At 49.0% G+C, this 13,259-nt stretch overlaps 1 protein-coding gene across 1 annotated transcript in view; it reads left to right on the top strand.

The window, feature by feature from the left end:
* The first annotated feature begins 1,281 nt into the window (after positions 1-1,281).
* The window catches only part of CUNH1orf21 (chromosome unknown C1orf21 homolog), a 110,774-nt gene continuing 98,796 nt past the window's right edge, over positions 1,282-13,259 (top strand). The window contains exon 1 of the mRNA XM_066192211.1: positions 1,282-1,431. The gene's annotated coding sequence lies outside the window, so the exon portion shown is untranslated. The remainder of the gene's footprint in view (positions 1,432-13,259) is intronic.

Genomic DNA, 13,259 nt, shown 5'->3' with positions numbered 1-13,259 from the left:
CTGGCAGGAGCAGTCTGAGACAGCTTTTATAACTCAATCTTCAAAGAGGCCTCACCTCCATCTCCAGTTTTTCAGTTGTTTTCATGTTTTTCACCTCTGCAAACAGAAAAACACGTGCTGCCAGTGAAAATTTAGGTGCACGGTGCCATAGAGCTGATAGGCATTGCATTCCTGGGAAAACAATTTCCATGCTAAGGAAGAGAATCATTCTGCTGTCCCCCTACTGAGTGGGACATGGACACCAAAGGCACAGGGGGCTGTACTTGAGATCCACAGAAATATCTCAAAGGCAGGTGCCAAGAGGGTGGTGCCAGGCTCTTTTTGGTGGTGCTCAGTGACAGGACAAGGAGCAACGGACAAAAACTAAAACACAAGAAGTTTAACAACGTGGAACCATAGAAGATCCAGAGTTGAAGGACCCACATGGTCATCAAATCCAGCTGCTGGCCCTGCCCAGACACCCCAACAATCTCACCCTGTGCATCCTGGGGAGCGTTGTCCAAACACTCCTGGAGCTCTGCCAGCCTTGGGGCCGTGCCCATTCCCTGGGGAGCCTGGGCAGTGCCCACCACCCTCTGGGGAAGAACCTTTTCCTGATCCCCAGCATAAACCTCCGTGGCAGAGCTCCAGCCATTCCGTGTCCTGTCCCTGGGCACAGAGAGCAGAGACTGGAGCTGCCCCTCAACTTCCATTGGGAAGAACTTTTTCCCATGGAGGGTAGCAGAGCCCTGAAACAGCTGCCCAGGGGAGGTGTGGGGTCTCCAGCACTGAAATATCCCAAACCCACCCGTGTCTCCTGCTCCGGGAGACCCTGCCTCGGTGAGGGGTTGGACCACATCATCTCCAGAGGTCCCTCCTAACCCCACCGATTCCATGATTCTGTATTTGTGCATCTGTGACCTCACCGGGCGCCTCCCCGCTCAGAGCCCCTGCCCAGCGACACCGGGGACCCGTGTGCGGGACGAGCGGGGCCGGTACCCCCGGCTGTGTGCGGGGTGAGCGGGGCCGGTACCCCCGGCTGTGTGCGCGGGACGAGCGGGGCCGTACCCCCGGCTGTGTGCGCGGGGTGAGCGGGGCCGGTACCCCCGGCTGTGTGCGCGGGGTGAGCGGGGCCGGTACCCCCGGCTCTGTGTGCGGGACGAGCGGAGCCGTACCCCGGCAGCCCGCGCCCCGCGGGGACCCGGCGGGGCGGGCGGCTCCTCCCCGCGGTGACGGCCCCGCGCCCGCCCCGCCCGCTCCGCCCCGCCCCGCCCGCTCCCCGAGAGGCCGCTCGGCTCGGATCGGCTCGGCTCGGCTCCGCTCCCCGCCGCCGCTGCTCACCGCCCGGGAGCCGCTCACCGCCCGGGAGCCGCTCACCGCCCGGGAGCCGCAGCTGCCCGCGCCCGCCGCCCGCTCCGGCCCGGGGGAGCCGCTGCGAGCGCGGCTGCCGAGGTGAGCACCCGGGGCCGGGGCAGCGCGGGTCAGGGGCCGGGGACAGCTCCCCCCATTCTCCGCAGGGCCGCTCCCGCCGCCGCTTCCCCGCTTCCCTTTCCATTCCCTTATTTCTCGTATCCCGACCCCCCTCGCCGCCGCCTCCGGGCGATGTTTTATTCATGGCCCGGCGGGCTTTGTGCGGAGCGGGCTGGCCGGGCGCGCCGGACCCGCGGCGGCGGCGGGGAAATGGCTGCGGGTGGGCGGCTCGGGGTCCCCCCGGCCCGGCAGCGCCCGGGGGGCTCGGCTGCGGCTCCGCGGCCGGGGCGGGAGCGAGCCCTGCGAGCCGCTCTCCGGCGGGTCTTACGTGTGTGGCTGTATGTCGAGATCTGTATCTATTTACCGATGTTCTTTTTCGGTGTTCGGCAGCGGCGTATTTCAACACCGACCGCTTGTGCGCCGGGCGGCACTTACACCATCGCCGAGTTAACTGTAGATGTCAGACTGTGCTTGCTCTGGGGTGATGTCAGATTGGTAATAACGCGCAGAAATGGGAATTCGGTGCGGGCAGAGCGTGATGGAGACGGACAGACCCAGCTGGCGCGGCCAGACCCGGCGGAGCCGCTCCGTTCCCCGGTGCGGGGCCTGCTGCGGGGGCACTGCCCCGACGCGGGCGGAGCGTGGGGGCACTGCGATAATTAGCAATTATTTGTGGGTAGCTGCGGAATCGGAGCAGCAGATATTTATGCCTGAAGCAGAGATACTTGGCTGGTTTTGCCTTACAAAGGTATTCAGGCGTGTTTTGGTTAGAGAGTCGGCTGATGCCTGTCTCATCTGCCAGTTGTGCCATAAGGCAACCTCCTCGGGTGTCATCAGTCCACGGGAGGATGTGTGCTGTTGTGTGCTGTGGGAGGCTGGCTGTGATCGATAGGCAGCGTCATGTTAGCTCCTGATACCGCCTCTTGATTTCTCCCAAGCTGATCATGGACCAGTGAACTAAAGCTGAGAGATGCTGAAACACGTCCGTCACCTTATTCAGCTCCCCATTCGCCTGCCCTTCACTTTCCCTATGCCCTGGTTGGTTGGATTTCAATGGGAAAATTCTGGTTCTGAGCCTGTTCAAAGAAATCTGTGTGTTTTGATTTAGCTTGTCTAACTTGCTGTTTAATAATAGCTGTGAGGCTGAAGGTCCCCGTGCTCAGGGTCTGGGGGTATTTGCCCTTCCGTACAAGCGAAGTCAACCGATACTGCTTGATGCTGTTTAACCTTCTATTATCTTAGGTGTCGTATGATGAGGCAGCTTGATTTGTTTAAGGCTTTGTGATGATGCAATGCAATAATAATTATAAATCTTGTAATTGTCTGAAGAATCTCTAAATGCTACTCTGTCTTGGGAGGTACTTCATGTGTGTTTGTTCCCAAGAGGCGCAGGCATAGATGAGCAGGGTTTGATATTAATCATCTTCATTTTGGGGTGGGAGGGTGGGAGCAGTTTGGCACAGTTGCTTTAAGTTGTAATTTATGGGTGTGATGTCATGTGCTAGATAAGCTTTCACAGGAGCTGCCATGTAAATTATGGCCTTTGTTTATATACGTGCAATTACATGTTTTGAAAATCCACGTTTGCTCTGGAGCCTGCGCTCGAGCTGTGAGTGAGATCCAGCAGAATGTGCTTCAGTTGCGCAGTGGAGCTCAGTGGTTGGGAACATTTTGCTTTGCTTTGCCTTGTGCTCACAGCCTGCTCCAGGTGCGAATGTGCTCCGTGGCATCTGCATGCTGCGATGTGCGTGGTGGTTGGCTGCCAAAGCTTTGGCCAGGTGCTTTGTTTATTTTCTTCTTTCTCCGTGATCGGGTTTGTTCTGTTGTTTTCAGAAGAAGCGGGGTGCTGAAATGACTGATTTCAACTAATGTGTGCCGGAGAGAGCAGCTTGGCTATTTCAGGCTGCTGTGGTTTGTTATGCAATCAGATTAACAAAGGTTGAAATGATCATTCAGCTTTGGGTAAACACGATCTATAGAACAGCGTGGATTAGGGCAGCTGTTTACATCAGGCAGATCTGCTGCACTTGGCATGTTGCAAATATTGGATGGAAACACAATGAGTGGACACAGTAATGTACTAAATACATTTTTAGCAATCTCTTTGGGATTATGATGTACTTACTATTGATTGTCTGTGCTCCAGGAGCTTCTGCAGCGCCTTGGGTGCTGCCTGCACGCATGGGCAAACTTACTTTCGGCTTCATTTAGTTAACAATCCAAGGCCTCGTCGAACGTCTTTGTGCACAGCCGGTGGTGCCTGGGGTGCTGTGCGGGCTCTGGGCTACTGCACTCCAGGGATCGGGTCAAGCAAGATCACCAATGGAAGCTTCCTAAATTAAACAAAAACCACAATTCCAGCCACGATTGCTGGAGCTGGCAGCCCCTCAACCGGTCCATTATTAGTTGGCCGTTTCTTGCCGTCGTTGTGGAGGTAGCGTTGCTGCAGGAGAGGTTTTCAGGGCTTGTCTCCCTGAATCTGCTCAGCGACGAGGCGATGGCATGCAGGCTTCGCTGCCGTGCTGAAGGTGACACCCCACCAGGAGAGACAGAGCTGAGAGGGGAAGGGGCAGGCTGGGATGTGGGGGAAGTATCTGGAGAGGGAGATGTTGGCCAGCATGGACATCTCCATGCATGTGTGTGCAGTACCTCGCTGGGACCCCCGCCTGCAGCTGCACTGAGATGGGCTCACCTGGGCTCTGCAGCTCTAGGAGTGCGTCTTGTTCTGAAAATACAGGATGTGATGGCGTCAGGTGTTTGGGGGAAAGGAGGAATAAGCAACTCCTGCAGTCAGTTTTCCAGAGGCCTTTGCTTTGGTGTGGAGCCTGAGCCTTCCAATTTTCTTCTCACTCAGGGAAAGGTATGAGACCCTCGAAGTTGCTGCTTTTCCATCCTCTAGCAGGGGATGGAACAGGACTACATTTTGAATACATGTTCAAAAGTACTCCAGGAAGAGTTTATTATTACTGTTGTTATTTATTTCCTTGCTGGCTGTGTTTAATTCTGTATAAGCAGATATGTAATTGCAAAGGGATTTCACGGACACTTGCAAATGTCTGTCACTGTGCCACTGGCTGCTCTGTCTGCTGTATAACATTTGTGATAAATGTACACAAGCACATTTTAGGCAGACATTTGGAATCTAAAGAGGTACTTTAGGGAATAGGTAGTATTACCTACCTACAGTATTAAGGCCGTGTTGTAGGATTTTCAAAGGAGGCAATGTGGAATGTGATATGCAACCAGTCATGTTAAGACTATTTCTTTTACTGGTACGAGTTTACTTCTGCTCTGATTTATTAACAGGTTGGTGTCTTGTCATCTTCAATCTTGTGAATGAAGTAAGAGCAATCATTCTGTGTCAGATTAGAGGTCTGTCAAGCTCCGTAGCTCTTCTGATGGGACCGCTCCCAGGTGCATAGAAAAACTGGAACAGTGAAGTTCTCCTCCTGGTAAACCCTTGTAGCAGTCACCACTCTAGGAGACCTTTGGGCTGGCAGGTTCTAGGGAGGCTTATGTGTTTAATATCTGCTGATGGGTTGTCTACTCTATAAAATGTCTTAATTAGTTTTGAAAAACTTCATGGCATTAGTGTTCACAGCCTCCTGTGCTGGTGAACTGCTGGTCTAATTGTCCAGTCTGAAAAGGATTTTATTTTTTCATTTTATGGTTTGCTGTTTGAAGTGATTTTATCTGAATTCCAGAAGAATATATTGCTTTTAAGGTTTTTACACAGAAATGAACTGTATGTGGGGATGCTAAGTGGTCTTAGGAGTTACATGAAGATAACTGCTTTGTATTTGCAGTGAGGTATAATCCCAGCCCTGTTTACAGTCACGTTTCATGCATAGGTGCCATTCTGGCTGTCATATTTAGGTGACTGCATGCAAAAAAGCGTTGAAATACAAGAAGTGATTTCTGCACCTGTGCATCCTGGACATAGATTGAGGTGAGTCTTGATTCAGAAACACTCAGATGACAAAAGAGTTGCTGCAAGCCAGGGGACAACTTCAGCAATGTTGTTGGAAGATTTACCAAGGTAAATCTTAGCAGGGGATCTGGTGGAACGTTTTAGGGGATGCATAAGAATGAGGGGAACAGAATTTAAAAGTTATATTAAAGAGCTTGAAGTTATGTAATACAGATTCTTGTAAATGCCACATGATGCACTAAAAGCAATAACTCAGTCCCTGAACTGTTCTATAGGTTGGCTTCCACCACGCCATCCTCAGCCATCTCAGGAATAAATGGGTGGTAACAAAGTTGTGGTTTAAATTCCACTTTTTCTTTGTGTGGCAGGGAAGCAGGATCCTTTGGCTGTGAATTGACCTACAGTATTTGCTTCTGTGCTCGTGGTTCAGGAGTCTGGGTTACAGGAACCCTCTGGGTCACAGACTTCTGGATACTAGTGGTAAAACTGTGCTTGGTTTATTAAAAGAAGCTCTTCAAAGGTTGGTAATTTATTATCAGAACCACACAGTCCAAGAGTATTCTCAGCAGGAAGGGACCCATGAGGATCATGGAGTCCAACCCTGTCCCTGCACAGACACCCCACCCATGCCACCCTGTGCATCCCCATCCCTGAGAGCATTGTCCAAATGCTCCTGGAGCTCTGGCGGCCTTGGGGCCGTGCCCATTTCCTGGGGAGCCTGGGCAGTTCCCTTATTGTGGTGGCTTCTGAAATCCTGTTGATAAAAATGGGTAGAATTTTCATGGTTTTAAAGCAAATAAAAATTCTTCATCCTGTCATTTTTACTAGGATTCCACCCTTAAGCCTGTAAACTTATGATTAAAGTGGGTGGAATTTCAGCCTGATGGTTTAAGGGTGGGATAATAGTAGAGACTGACCAGACAAACATTTTGTTTTAAAAAGAGAGGCTTACATAATGATGCTATACACAACAACAGTATATGGATATGGATAAGATCTCTGGGACAGTGTTAATCCAACAGCATCCCTTGCCTGCATCCCTTGTCTGCTGTTGCTTGCTTCAAAGGAAGGTAGTTCTGGAGTGAAGAGATGCCAGTGCCAAGTGATTTAAGTGGAGTATTACTCCATTCCTGAGCAGACTTTAGTTAGGGCTCTAGGTTAGAAGTTTGGAGAAACAGGTTTTTAAACCATTGTGAGCTCCTGATTTGTTATCTGGGTAAAACACCATTCTTCCTCCTTTTTTGTGGAGTCCTGTCTGTCTCTTTGTGTTTTGAATTGTTTACAGAGATTCGTGTCTTAATGTGTGGTATGTGCTTAGGAAATCTGAGGCCCTATTTTGGAGAATAAAAAAAACCAAACCAGCGAACATGTCTGAAAGCATCAGGATGGGATCAGAGGCTCTCCTCTTGCTATGAAAGTGGCCTCAGTTTCTTCTCCTTCTGTTTCTGAATCTTTAAGAGAAAAGCACAGACTTTATCTGTCAAGTCTGGAAAAAGATAAAGAGCAAGTTCACTTGAAATATGTATTTAATAGCGAAAATTTCCTAGGATCTTTATATACAGGTGGGCATTTCCCCAAAAGTATGTTAGGTGTTGAGGCCATAAAAATGTTGCTGCTGACCAAAATTCTAGCCCTGAATGTATCTATAAATACCATAGCCTCACCCCTTTGGCTCTGTGAAATTATATGTAGCTGAAATAATTTCATAGATGAGGACATAAAAGGACCTTGGTGAACTTGTGCTTTTATAATAAACAAGGAAAAGTTTATCTAGGTTGCCCAGTTTATTCACACAAAGACAGCTCTTTACTCGGGGAGGGGAGGTACTTACCTCTTAGACTTTCCTTCTTAGGATTATCTCATCCCGTCCCAAGATTTTATTAATAAAAGCAAAACAACTTTATGCATTTAGGCAGACAGAGCTCTGTGTTTTGGAGTCATGGCTAATTAGATTTGTGGAGCCTGTGCAATTCTGGATATTGGGCAGGGAGACTGTTTTTGCAGGAAGACACAGAGGAAGGAACACATTGCTCGTATTCCCTTTTTCTGCAGTGGCAGCAGCATTTTCCATGCCCTGTGCACGTTCGCGATGTTGGTGTGCTGCTCCTGGGGACGCAGGCTTGTTGAAGTTCACCTTTGTGTTTGGAGCATTCCTTGCACAGTGCTGTTCAGTCAAGCTCTGAGTAGCAGACATTTGCACTTCTCCAGTGGAAAACAGTCTGAGGGAAGAATCGGCTGGTAAACCAAAACAAATGCTGTCTTTCTAAGGGCTGGCAGTGGGCTGTAAGCCCATTTCTGCTTCAACTTTGAGGGATGACTAAGATGTTTCTCTGTTCTGGCAATATCCACTTTGGATCCTGCTGCTTAATTTCATCTCCAGGCCTGCTCACCCCGGCTGCATCTCGAAGGGAGCGCAGCTGCCGTGCAGTAAATGCACTGACGGAGCGTGCAGGAGCCGCTCTTTTGTCAGCGATGGATGCGCCCGGCTCCAGGGCGTTCTCTGAGCCGGCGGTTTCGGGCTGTGGTTTGGGCTGCCGAGCATGGCCAGCCATGTGATGCTCAAGGACAGGCTGCTGCTCCTCTCCTCCAGTGCAGCCGTGCCTCTTATGTGCGTGCAGCAGTTGTGGTCTGGTGGACGCCCGGAGGCTCAGCTTTCCCTTCTGAGCCTTCGTTTTTGCAGGAATCTGAAATAGCAGAGCTGATGCTGCTGAATAAGCCAGACTGAATCCCGGGGAGCAGATCTGGCTCTCCCCTTCGTCCGCCTCGGAAATGTGGAGGGGAGAAACTCCTGCGAGTGCTCCAGGGAATTGTTCGATTAGTGGTTGAAAGGGAAGCCAGCCAGGGTTTTCTAATCCCATCTCTATTCTTTTTACCACTCAAAGGTCTAATGGATCTAATTGTTTTTTTCTTATGATTTATGTTTTTAAGTTACTCCCTAGTTTTCAGGTGCGGGAGTCTATCAGCCAGGGCTACTGAAATTAAAATCAAAACCTTGTGATGAACAGGCTCCTGAGATGATCTCTGTTTAGCAGTAAGAGGGAGTATTCTTTCCGCTTTGGTCATGTTGGATAAGGTGTATCTTTGAGATTAAAAAGTCCTGATGCTCATAGGAGGAGGGGAATGCTTCTTTCTTTTGTCTCCAGCATTGCAGCAGAGATGCTAATTAAGTACCAAACAAATTGGATTTGGGCAAGTTCGCCTTTGCTATGGCAGTGAAAATGTTTTGTTTGGGAGAGCTGTGCAAATTACACCCGCAGGCGTTCACGCAGAGATAAATCAGCCCCTGGCTGCCCCAAATCTTCCTGCTTCAGTCCGCAGAAATATGCCAGAGAAGCTTTGGGAATGGCAGAGAGTCAGTGAGCATGTTCTGGAGCAGATTGTGCACGGGCACAGCCCTGAGCAAAGACGTCACAGTGAGGAGTGACTGTGATCCCAGCACAGAGAGGCTCTGTCAGCGGGACAGGCATACCTTGGAATGGGGGGATGCTTCTGGCCTTCCCCAAGGACAGCGCTCTGGGCTGGATTTTCCTCTAGCCCACCATTCTGCATCTTTGGCATTTTGGCAAGAGGAAGACTGTTTTCTGAAAAATCAAACCTTAAAACATGGAATAAGAGACGTCAGGCTTAGTAACAACATTTAGGAGAATAATAAATGCTCAGCCTTGGGAAGCTGCATTTAGTTGTACATTTATTTGGGGATTTTTTACAAGCATAATGGAAAATTATGCACTCGACTCTTCTCAGAGTTGCCATGGGATTCAGGGGCCCTAATTTCCCTAAGACTATGAAAATCCCAGGCTTTGCCATGTAATTTCTGTTTGCCTTTACACTTCTGTGCTAGTCTCTGAGCCTTCTTTCATTCACAGCAAATGCTTGGGTGCTGCAACAGAAATAGTTTAAAAGCCAATGATTAGAGAGAAAAAGAGCTGGAGCTTCTTAGATGTCTGGGGACTGGAGGAAGTAGGATTAATCTGGCATTAAAGCAGAAATTTGTGAGGGAAGCTTGGCCAAGGAACTGGCTGGAGAGAGGGGGATTCATGAAGTCAAAGTCACTTCTTCAGCCAAAGGGGGATGAGGCTGATACACTTCTGACAGGGTGTTTTGCCTGGCCTCTCCCACAGACTCTGGGTAGCTGTCACATACTTTCTCTGCAATTGCTTGGCATACTCAGAGATCATGCCTTAAAAAAAGACTCTCAGAGTGAGCAGCTTTCCAGAAGGTCATTGGAAATTTAATGCTACAGTGTAATGAGGTTTCTGAGTTACCTGTAACACAAATAACAGTGCTGACGAGTTGCTTTTCAATTATTAATTCTTGTACAGTAAGTTGTTGGCCATTAAGATGGGTTGTCTATGCAAAGTGGTTCCATAAAATGCAAATTATTAGCTTCTATGTGGGTCAGAAAACATTGCATACTTGGTGTAACTCTTGTAGTTAAATAGGCTCCTTTGCTAAGCAAATAATTCAAGCACTGGTTACTCTCAGCATTGTCAAAAACATACATGAGTTCTTGCTGAGTGTAAATAAAAGGGTTTCGGGTTTAAATGATGACTGCAGGATTTGGCTTAAAAGCTATTTTTGGGCCACGGGCACAGCCCAAAGCCGGGGGATGTATGTGGCTCTGCTCCTGGAATGGCGTCAGGATGGAGGATGACTAAGTCACCCCTGCAACTTCCTCGTTGCTCCAGAGAGGTGGTGATTTATGGCAGCTCTGTGTCAGCAGCAAATCGCCGTCCACCCGCGCTGATTCAGCCGCCCAACTTAGCTGGGAGTCAGGGATGTGCCCCGGGTCCCTCCCAGCTCCTTCCCACCCAGCAGCTGCCGAGGGTGGGAACACCAAGGGCCATCGCCCTTCCCGCTCCGTGTCCAAGCCAGCCAGGCCGTGAGTCCTTGTGGATACACGGGATTGGGATGGCGTTCTTGCCGAGTCAGGGAAGATTGGCTGGGCAAAGCCTCAGGGCTTTGGGCTTCTGGAAGTGCTGAGGTTGAAGCAATAGCAAATGTGGCAGAATCAGCACATAGTGATGTTGCTGCTCGGTGAAAAATTGGTCCAAACCCTTCCAGGCCCTGCCCTGGCTTTCCTTTTTAAGCAGAACAGGTTGGGCAGCAGCACGGGACTAGGGAGACTACACAAAACAAGGGGGAGTTCACTGAAGATGTTCATTAAGTGTAACCCGTCGAGGGCTCCTGTTTTTCTGGGGTTTACAAGGCCTTCGGTGCGTGAGGACAGACTTCTTTGCCTCCCTTGTGATGAGTAAGGCAAGTCGTTGTTTCACTGCTGCGTTTTCCCTCCTGCTTGCCCTCCAAAAGAAAGGCCAAGGTGCAAACCCCCACCAGTCTAAAGACCTGGTTTTGAAATAAAACATTTCAGCTACAGGAATCATCTGGCTGTGATGGAGACTGATGACAGTGCTTCCTCTCTTCTCTTCCCCCCTGCTCTCCCAAGAGCTGCTGCTGTCCCGAAAAAGCACGTGAAGAACCCACTTGCTTGCTCTTGTCGTCACAGCCCTTATCTCTTTAGTGGAGAGTAAATAACCAGGATAATTGTGTTTCTGTATGTTTGTGCCCTAAGCCAAATGCAGAAGAAACAACTCTTTTCTGGGGCATTTTTGCATCATCCTGTGCTTTGAAAAGGCACAAACAGGCTGTTGTTGGCCATAATCAGCATCAGCTGCTTCCCGAGGTATCGTCTCGCCAAGCAGGAGGCAGGTTTTGATGCAGTCCTGGTCAGAGGCAGAGGTGGGAGGGAAGATCCCAGGTGAATTAACCATGCCAGAAGGATAAGGAAATTATCCCCCAAAATCCGTGGGCTTTCCTAGCGTGTGGGGTCAGCCCTGCTTTTGATCTTGGCTCTTACTGAATATCCTCAGGAATAAAAATTGCATCAAAGAAAGGAGGCATCCCTGAAGAATTCTGGATTTCTGTTTCATGGTTGCTACCTGGTGAATGGCACTAGAGTTTGCTGATGGATTCTTTTAATGGGTAAACTGGTGACCTCTCTGCTTTTTAAAGTGTTCAGTTTCCCATTCTTCTTTTCCTTGTCTGTAATTTTCCATCCTCACCTGCTGCCATCTCCCCTGACGTGTCATGAACATACCTGAATTTTTGTGTTGAAATGGTTTTACTGCTTTCAAAATACTAAGTGTGACTGGGAGTAAAAATGAAAGTAGCACGTGAGCTTCAGCCTGCTGCTTCAGTGCCAGTGAAATCAAACTCTCTGAGCTAGCATCCATATCCATAAGGTTTTTTCCAGTGCAGACTATGCTGAGGTGCTGACTGTGAGAATGCTGACCAATGCTGAGGGAGAAAAACCCCAGCACTGGAGGAGTGCAGGGACTTTTCTGTATCATCAGACTGCAGGACTGGTTTTGGGCCTTGATTTAAATGTCAAAGGAGTGATTGGAATCAGAAAATGGGAGTGACTTTGGCCCTTAAGGCAGAGTCTGCCTGTTGGTGGTAGGGATTGGAAGCTGTCTCCAGTCTCCAGTTCCTTGTTCCTACTTGGTCATTAGCCACCAGGCTGAGTGGGCTGAAGGGTTTGAAGTGCTCTAGGATTAAGTTTAAAACTGATGGAAATTACAGTGGGCTCAGGGGCAGCACCTTAGACCTTCAGTTGTTTGTACTTACCTGGAAACATAGGAGTGCTGCGTGCATCTGTCTGTGGCGGTTCCCCTGGTTTCTGTCCTGTTTGCTGCTTTGTTTTAGGGAATATTGGGGAGAGAAGAGAACAAGCATGCACTGGTAAAATGGTTTCAAAGCCTGTGATAAGGAGGAGAAAATGTACATGTTTCCAGATATTGCTGGAATAGGAGAAAAATGACGTGGGGTAGGGAATGGTGCACTGGGATGGGAGTTGGGAGACCACGGCTCTTTTTTCCAGGGGACTGTGGAGCTGCTGTGGTGGGAGCTGCCTGTTCAGGCTCTCTGCAGCCACAACAGTGTCTTTATGGTAAGACTCTGAGCATGTTCTGTGCTTTGTTATCACAAAAACAAGAACTGGTTCTTTTTCTCACTTTTGAAGTGTGGGTTTGTTTTTTTTTTTGGTTTTGGGGTGGTGTGGTGCATTGTTTGTTTGTGTGTGGGTTGGTTGGTGGTGTTTTTATTTTACTTTATTTTTTTTAATCCAGAATGTAACCTGGATTATTTTTCAAAATCCTTTGATCGATTTAAACCTCGGTAGCTTAATTCTGTTCTCATAACAGATTTGCTTGTCAAATACTATTCTTAAGTTCAGAATTTCGACAGAGAGTAATTCTCTGATGTCTTGCTGTCTATGACAGGTTGCTAATGTTCAGAGTGCAGTCCTGGGGCTGGGGTGTGTGTCCCTATTTCCTGATGTTTTTCGAAGCTTCACCTCTGCAGGGCGAAGGCAGTGCTGATGGACTGCAGGGCTGTATTGCTAATAACTGTAAACAACAATTCTGACTCATTGGTGATGGAAGACAGAAGTACAGTCAAATATTGTGGCTATGTTAATTTGTTTACAAATGGGAAAATTTGTGTAAATATCATTGCAGATGAGGTTTAGCACATGTCTTTGTGGTTGTCCTGTTTAGAAGATGTGTGGCTCCCCTGCACATGTGGCGTTGGGTTGTCCCCAACTTCAGCTCCTCATGACCTTTCTACAGTCCCTACCTCCCTCATACAGACTGGACTCTTTAGGTACCTTGGGCTTAGCAGGTGTTAAAAATTAACTTCTGGGAAGAAGTTCAGGGTAATGGTTGGCCACCATGATGCCAGGCAAAGGAGGTATTCACAGATGTTCATAGCATGGCCTATGTTGGAAGGCACCTTGAAGATTATATCATTCCACCCCCTGGAATGGCAGGAATACCTTCTACTAGACCAGGTCGCTCCAAGCCTCATCCAGCCTGGCCTT

The sequence above is a fragment of the Chamaea fasciata genome, unplaced genomic scaffold (assembly GCF_029207755.1).
Source record: "Chamaea fasciata isolate MVZ Bird 193981 ecotype frontalis unplaced genomic scaffold, bChaFas1.0.hap1 SCAF_10, whole genome shotgun sequence".
Classification (NCBI taxonomy): Eukaryota; Metazoa; Chordata; class Aves; order Passeriformes; family Sylviidae; genus Chamaea; species Chamaea fasciata.
Note: the sequence above shows the minus strand (reverse complement) of the source record. Positions and strands in the feature narration are given on the sequence as shown.